This window comes from Microtus ochrogaster, unplaced genomic scaffold (assembly GCF_000317375.1).
Source record: "Microtus ochrogaster isolate Prairie Vole_2 unplaced genomic scaffold, MicOch1.0 UNK205, whole genome shotgun sequence".
NCBI lineage: Eukaryota > Metazoa > Chordata > Mammalia > Rodentia > Cricetidae > Microtus > Microtus ochrogaster.
The window spans coordinates 38,305-47,442 of record NW_004949303.1 but is presented as its reverse complement, the minus strand read 5'-3'; the positions used below and the strand labels follow the sequence as shown (position 1 = coordinate 47,442).

General features: G+C 36.1%; 1 pseudogene; it reads right to left on the bottom strand.

Moving 5' to 3' along the window:
• The window catches only part of LOC101993423, an 18,611-nt pseudogene extending 12,863 nt beyond the window's left edge, over window positions 1-5,748 (bottom strand).
• Between the last annotated feature and the right edge of the window lie 3,390 nt (window positions 5,749-9,138).

Sequence of the window (9,138 nt, the reverse complement as noted above, 5' to 3'; positions counted from 1 at the left end):
AAAAAGGGGGGCTTAATGGCCAAAGAATAGACAGTAGAGGATAGGTTAGACCTTTGGAGAGACTGAGGAACTCAGGGGAAGCATCAAATAGGTAGAGATTCACCAGCAAGACTGAGTAACATATATATATATATATATATGAATAAAATTGAATCTCATGTAAACAAAAAATATTATTTAGACACTAATAAGAATAAAAATGGTTTGCTGGAAATAGATGCACCTTAAAATATCAGATTAAGTGAAATCTGCCAATACAAAGAAAAAAGATATTGCTGGAAGATATTTTATCACACTCTGAAAAGATGTGTAGCTCTACTTCCTTGTCTGCTTGAGGCACCTTCTAATTAGTTTAATAAATCGTTGAATGGGCATATGCACTGATCTCTCTACATGGGATGAGTTCTTAGCCTGGATGAGACATGATAAATCTTGTTGGCTGCAGAAACCTCACAACAGCTTAGTTATGAAGACTATATGTGGAAAGATGTGTCTTTATCCTCCCTGACCTCTCTAAGGAATCTTCTTATTGGTCTAAAAAGAAGGGGGCTTAATGGCCAAAGAATAGATAGTAGAGGATAGGTTAGACCTTTGGAGAGACTGAGGAACTCAGGGGAAGCATCAAATAGGTAGAGATTCACCAACAAGAGTGAGTAAGTTTGGCCTACAATAGGGAGAAGAGGTCATGAGCCACATGGAAGAATGCAGACTAACATGAACAGGTTAATTTAAGTTATAAGAATTATTTGAGAACAAACCAAAACTAATGCCAAGCTTTCAAAATAAGAAATCTACATATCATCATTTGGGAGCTGGTGGCTGAAAAAAGACCAACCACATTGTATCGCATCTCTCCCCCAATTGAAAAGCAAAACAAAAGACATCTGCCATTCTGGAAGCTGAACTACAGAATTGGGAATAGTCCTGAGCAAAGAAAGGGGAAGTGTAAGAGAGTAAGAGCTAAGACCAATGCATACCATGTTGAGAGATGTCAATACCACACTGAAACTACTCATACAAATAATTAAGTAAGGAGCGTTGATAATCTCCTAAAAAGCCAAATCTACTCTGTGTGCATTAGGTTGTCTGTATTGACACAGGTGGCTATAGAAGAAGGAATAACAAGAGAGGAAGACAGGAAAAAGTGAGTCCTAAGGCAAACTAGTCAGTAAAGGACAGGGAGAAGTGAGGAACCTCCATCAGCACAAAACCCAAAAAAGGGTGTAGTATGAAAACAGCTGAGAGTGTGAGGTTTAAACTCAGAAATAATAAATAATTTTCAAAAGAACTACCTCATCTTACCTTCTTGATATCTTCATAGCTCAGAAACATAATATTGAAATAATGTCAGTGTTCATACCAGCCTCTAATGTGATCAAACCAACGGCTTCCTACAACTGAAGGGAAAATAACTGAGCAATAAAGGCAAAGCACAGTACTTACTAAACAACAAACTACATTTGAGTTTACCACAAACTTCATAGCTACCTAACTGTTTAGGGACACAACAAAACAAACATTAAGAATTTTGAGGGCCCAGAGATTGGATACACTCTTGGCTAGTGGTCAAAGCACTGGCTGCTCTTGCTGAGGACCTGAGTGTGGTTCTCTGCACCTACAGGGTGGATCACAAACCATGTGTAACTTCAGTTCCAGATAATCTGATGCCCTCTACTGACTTCTGATATCACTGGATACATAGATTAAACATATACACACATGCAGGCAAAACAATGATAAAACAAAATGAATCAATATGAAGTCTTTTGATAAAGAAGTTTAAGTGTCTGAATTTAAAGTTATCTTTAAGGGAAGTCCCCATTTCTCCTCTACCAGAAGGCATATGTCTCCATTTCACCCCTCCTATCAGATCTCTGGGATAGCAGTGTTTCCTTATTCCAGTGAAACAGAACCTGAATACAACCTAAGAAATGCATGAGATCCCATTTCCACACCTCACAGCCTCTTGCATCAATCATTTCTCTACAGAGCTGGAATGAAGGATCCCATTATTTCCCTACAAGTATATGCCATGCAAAGCACACATTCGCCCTCAATTTTAGCTATGATTCTTCCTATGACATTGACTAGAAAGAATGGATAAAATATTTGTAATTTATTGTCTGGCCAAAGTACTTCCAAAATAGTATAGCATTGCTAGTTGAAAATCCTCAAATGTTTCTGAAAATGACAAATGACAGAATAACCACCGTGTATTAAGTTAACTTGGCTGAGATTATTATTGCTCTTTCTACTTGTCCTACCACCCAATTCATCTCTTGGATATATGTTCCTCACTTTGAGACAAATTAAATATCACCTGTACTTTATAAACAAGTGAGAGGGAATAAATGTAGTTACCTTTTCCATCTAGAAATTTTTCCAGATAATGTTCCAAGGTATCTGTACCTTCAAAGACAACCAACCAATTTGAAAAATAAAAATATGAGACCATAATGTCCTTGGGATTTCTGTAAATATAAAAAATCTGCAGAAACAAAAAGCAAGATTGATTTATAAATCCTTGCTTATTCTGATAAGATCTGAATAATTATATGATAGTTCATTATCCACATGAAGCTTTATTTTTATCCACGTTATAGCTATAGAAGTGTAGTTGTTTATTAACATCTTGTTCCATGATATTTGAGTGAAAATTTTTACTTACATCATATTGCACACATGCACAAGAACACAGGTCAACTTTCTAGAAATTACATTTTTTGTAAAGTTGATGAATAGAGTAAACAAACTTTCCCTGCTACTGCAAATTATATTGATAGAGTTTTTTTGAGATAATTCATATATAGACAAGACAGCAATGAAATAAGTGGTACATAAAAGATTGAAGCCTTTGTTGGTCCAAGTGTCAACAGTATCCACATGGAATTTAAAGAAAATTCTCTCATACTATTATGAATAATAACTAACTAGTGTTTAGAGAATATTAGGCCAAAAGTAAATGCATTGTTAGTCTTGAAGACAGGGAATATATCATAAATAAGATTTTGTTGTTGTGATAGGTTATTGTTTGACCTTAAAAAGAACATAAATTTGAGTGAGTAGGTATTGGGAGAAGATCTGAAAAGACTTGGGGTGAAGAATATAGTAAAATATATTTAAAATAAAAAAATGAAGTAATAAATATAATGAAAATAATTTATATAATTTAAATTTTAAAAAATCAGTATATTTGATAATACTAAAATTAAGAATGTGAGTAAACAAAGTAAACTACAACATTATATGAAGTTCTAAAAGAAGAAAAATATCATAAGGATAAATACACTAGTATCCAGAACTGACAGAAATCAAATCAATAGAAAAGTTATATTCAAATTAAAATGATATGAAGCTCAACTGATGGTAGAGCCCTTTCACAGAATCAAAATTGATTATGTCAATAAACATCAAACATATTTAATATCAATATTGGGCAGACATATGAAAATTAAGACCAGTATGTGCCACCATTCAATAACTGGCACAACGGCAAACATTGAAGTCTGATGTGTCAAATTACTAGAGGAAAAACAAGAATAGGTTTCAGCAATAACTGATTATCCACTTTCTTCAGAAATAATCCACCTCCTCTGCAAGCTGACTTCCCCGGTCACTGTGGCTCTGCAGTTCTATTCACAGATGAGGATTCTAGGAAAGTTTGTCGAAGCGTACCCAGAAGACATACTCGAGAATAATCAGGTAGATGTACATCATAACACAAATACTAAAATACTTTTATTATTTAAGGATTTTATCTGTATAGAACATGACTAAGCCCTGTGACATACTTTAGCCTTTTTCTTCCTGAGATATTGTGGTACTAAGTAATATGGAAGATGGGACGTGAAGATGCGAGGTGATGGCATTTTAATGATGTCTAAATTATAAAACATATACTCGAAGCACGGTGTTTTGACGACAGTTTTGATGTCTCCAGTCCTGTTCCAGTGGCCCTCATAGAAAATCAACCTAAGTATCTGATACAGCCAAATGGTACCTGTAAAAAATGAATAACATTCTTGTTTTCAATCCTGATGTAAGTTTAAGTAATAAATATCTACTGTAATACCATCCATCTTCAAGCCATTGGTGCTTTTAAATAATATTCCATGTATGGTAATGAACCAGTATATGTTTTGTTTGATTTTTACTTAGCAATAAAATTAGAAAATAAATCAGTTTTATTGATTTTTACTGAGTCCCTTTTCAGTTGTATAGTTATTTTGTTTAGATTTTTTAATAATGATAGATGAAATTATTCCACGTCTCTGTATTCTATATTCTATGGGAAATGTTTCCTGATGTATTTTTAACTTTTCCTTGACAGATATTATTTTTAGATATTAAAGGGTACACTCATATTATACAACACATGTACACAATACACTAAACTCATATTACAATCACTAGCATTTACCTGATACTAACCTTTTTTGCCTCTTTGGAGCCTTATGGATCATTTCTTTTTGATATGGTGTACATGAATGTGTGTGGCATGCATGTGTATATGTCTGGTGTGCACATTTGTGCGCTATGCATGTGTATGTACTATGCATGTGTGTATGCTGTGCATGTATGTATGAGTGAGAGATTTGTACATGTACATGCTTATATGTTAGTGCAGTCCAGTGTATGTGTAGTTGTCAGACTACAATTGCCTTGAATCCTGGTTGAGATACATTTATTCTCTGTGAGGTACAGCTGAGTCATGAGCATCTGCAGATGCTCCTGTCTCTGACTACACCTCACCACAGAAAAGTCAAGATTACAGACACCCATTACCACATCCAGCTTACAAGTGTTTAAGTGACCTCACCTCAGGTCTTCATGCTTGCAAGGCCAAACCATGCACTTTGTACACTGAGCTATCTTCTCAGTTTGAAATGGCTTTTATGGTCAAACCATGTACAATTCCATTATCTGTGGTGTTTGGCAATAGCCAAACACGAACTAATTTTTAAAAGGACATGTGAAATTTTAAGGAGTACAGATTTATCTCTCAAATTGTGTCAGCTATAGTAACAGCACCTCCAAATATTGCCCCTGGTGATTCAGATGCCACGATTATAACAGGATTTTTCTGTTCCCAAAACATCACTGCTGCAGCACTGCTCAGCACTGATGGACTTCATACCTCAAGAAAATTTGTGTGTGAGTGAATGCACACACATGTGTGTGCATGCTTCTTAAACTGTGATAAGTAAACCTCAATTTCCATTAAATATTTTAAAGTAAATGGTATGTATTAGAAAATCTATTGGAAATTATGAAGTATTTGTATTAGAAAAATGATATTTGTGACTGTGTCTGTCATCTTTGTTCAACAGACCAAGCAATTCAGCACTGACAGAGTGTCCTCTGATAGCAGTATGTTACACATTTTCTCATAACATTTGTACTTGACAATAGAGTGTCCAGTATATGCACTGGAGATTTTCTTCTGTTCTACAGATGGGAGATTTATGTAGAATTATATGATCATAAATTGTTACATTAATATATGTTTGCTGCTTGTGGTGTATTGATAGGAGCTATATGTGCACACATAATATTAAATCAAAGAAAACATTAATGATACATGTTCCACTTCTGACACTCGCCAGATTTTGGATATGTGACTATGAAAACATCATCATCTCTAATTTCAAAATCTTCCAGCTTTTCTAACTGCTCAATGTTCACTAATTTTTTTTTCACAAAATTATATCCTTTATAGCTAAGCAAATATTCATTTGTATTGTCCATAATTATTCACCTAGATGTAAAAACATAGAAATTGTTTTGTGTGTTAAGCATTATACAATACTGAATAACAGTCATGGAGAGATTAATACATGCCAACCACCATTTATGTATCCTGTGTGTATAAATATGTACTCTGAAAAACAAGCCATATGGATTATGCTGTATAAATTTCATGAAATTTTAATGATGCTTTATTTTTTAAACCATCTTATTCAATGTGTGGAAATGAGTAAGAAAGTTAAGCACATTATTCTGAAATTTCATGCAGATTATCACAATGCTAGATATACAGATGAGAAAATGGGGTTAAAGAAATGTCAACAAAATTGGCAAAGTTTGCCAAGCTGGTCACCCTCAAAGGATTTCATAACAATAATATGGACACAGAACCCATGCATATAATCTAGATTATTTCATATTTTTTATTACCTGCATGTTTCCTTTTATAAAAATAAAATAAATAACTCTATGGAGTGTGCCTTCATTATTTTAAATACAGTTTGGATCGCCTGGGGTAGATCTACTCAGTGCCTACAAGAAATTAGCAACTCCAGAGCTTGTATGTCTGAAAGGCTACTCCCTTATACCTGCAAGATTACCTATGAAACTATATTTTACCTAACATCAGAAATGCAAATCAAGTCTAACTAATAACTGAATTAAACATTTAATGGAAACAATCTCAAAACAAACTTGATCCTGTCAAAGCTTGATCAATCCAAATATCTTTTACTGGATCTGCCAGAAAACTCTCTAATTGAAGGTTAAACTGGCCAGAGAATGTTAACAGTTCTTATATTATCTTAGCATTAATACACTTCCCTTCAGTTTGATTTTAAAATTCTGTTCCCAATAAATTTACCAAAAATTAAATTTCATGTCAATAAACAGCACTTAGTAAGGCTTACAGCTAATTTGTTTTTTTTTTTCTTTTCTTTTTTTTAATTAAAAGTTTCCACCTTCTTTCCTCCTCCCATTTCCCTCCTTCTCCCCCTACTACCTTTCCCCCTCCCTCTCCAGTCCAAAGAGCAGTCAGGGTTCACTGCCCTGTGGAAAGTCCAAGGCCCTCCCCCCTCCATCCAGGTCTAGGAAGGTGAGCATCCAAACAGACTAGGCTCCCACAAAGTCAGTCCATGCAGTAGAATTAAAACCCAGTGCCATTGTCCTTGGCTTCTCAGTCAGCCCTCATTGTCAGCCATGTTCAGAGAGTCTGGTTTGATCACATGCTCCATCAGTCCCAGTCCAGCTGGCCTTGGTGAGCTCCCATTAAAATAAGGCAAATATACTCTATATAATACAGACTGGCCCAGAACTCAACATGTAGATCAGGCTAGATTCGGTGTACATGGATATTCTTGCCTGTACTAGGATTATATTCATGTGCAGCATGCTTGACTAATTTCTTTACAGATATCTCTCAGGTAGACAATCATTTACATTATAATCATTATATATTTAACACCCTATTCCAAGTCCTCTAATCGATTAGAAAACATTTTTTGACAAATAATTTTTATATGAACTCGCAAGTTCCTAGGTCTTCAAAAAACTCTTAAAAACAAACTAAACTTACAGTTTTGGAAACTACATAAGCCCTAATTTTTTTCTATGTTCAATGTTATTTTTTCAAACTCTGCACTAGAAAGACAATCCTGTCTGACAGAAAAGAAAGCTTGCATGATTTGATTTAGAGAATTGTGGCAATGGTCTTTATTCTCCTTCAGTGGGATTAACACAAAGAAACAGGGACAAGCACAAGTCAAACCATTGGTTTTCATTGGGGATATGTACGAAAAAATATGTAGTACTAGATGGGTAGGCATTAGGAATTAATTACAAATCCCAATTGTATAACACTGTCTCAGAAAGCTGGTTGCAAGTAATTCTGAATACTGCTTTTATATATAATCACTTCATTTTAATCAAATTGTCACAAAAAAATGTGCCTTTTTCACCATAAAAGCTGCTTTCAACAGACCCTCTTCTCTATTACAGGCCAGGCTGATACAGAAACCCCAAAAAAGACCCTACCCACAGACCACCAATTATTATTCAGAGCTTGCTCAGGTTTCCCTCTACACCCACCTCTTCTTTTCTCCATATTATGGCCCCTGTCTTATCAAAAACCCATGGCTCTACCCAAGGCCTAACCTGTACCCAGAATCCTGGCCCTTCTCTCCCAGAGGCCATTCCAGTCCCCATAGGCCCAGGACCCCAGAGGCTATGCAGGCCATTAAAACCCCAGCAAATGTACACTACTGGAACAAAGGATCTGCCAGTCACTAGAATCACAGGACACTCAGGCTCAAGACCAGAGAGTAAACAAAAACCATGGGAGAAAACATCAATTCAACAAAGAGGATGGTGGTCCTTAAAGAAGAAATGAATTAAAGAAATCCAGGAAACACAAACAAATAATAAAAGGAAATTAATAACTCCCTTAAAGAAATCCAAGAGGAGTCCTTATTGGCTCAGGTATAGTCCACACAAGATGGAAGAACAGGTGAATGAGCTGACTGCCAGCCAAGCTGCCCCACTTCCCAGATTCTGAACCCAGGACCAATCCAGCAGCCCTGCTCCCATCACATCACCAGAACCTCTGTTGGTTCCATGGAGGCAGAAATTCACAGCTCCAATGCATGAAACACCAGTTGAAGCCAAAATCCCTGGACTCAAAGTTGTACTAGGCTGCCAGGTTCTCACAGTAACCCTCAATTCCTACTTACTTGAGTGTAATGCTCACATATCCCATCAAGCAGGAACTTCATAGCCCAAGGGCTGGACTGTTCTTAAAAATTGAGTTTTTAATTAATAGTTATAAAAGTTCCTCTCATGATTCTGATACCTATATTATAATCAGATAGCCTCACTATGGACTTTCACCAGTTAATCATTCACTACCATTGTATGAGGACCCTACTGGGTATGTATTGAACCAGAAAACCAGGATGTTAATGCACTCTCTAAGCCAAAACAGTTTATTAACTTTTTAGTTACATTTTGAGATCTGTGTCAGCATCACCTTTGGTTGTGCTACTCCTATGCCTTATATTGGATCAGAAAGGTCTTGAAGACTCTGAAACACAGTCTGCTACAATACTGAGGGGACTAGAGGTGAGTAAACAGTGAAATGGAGGGACATCCCACTCTCTAGGTCCTCCACAGTGGAACAAAACACTGGACCTCTTCCCAAATTCCCTTGGCTTCTCTAGCCAGCCATCAGGAGAGTTTCATGTAGGTAGGCTTCCCTAATACCTACTCCCATCCACAGGACCCTGCAAGCTATTAGCCCCATCCCAACCCCAAACTCACCTATCCTCCTGAAACCTCAGGAGATCTCTGAATCACAGATTGCTACAATACTGAGTGGATTAAGTGCTTGCTACAATA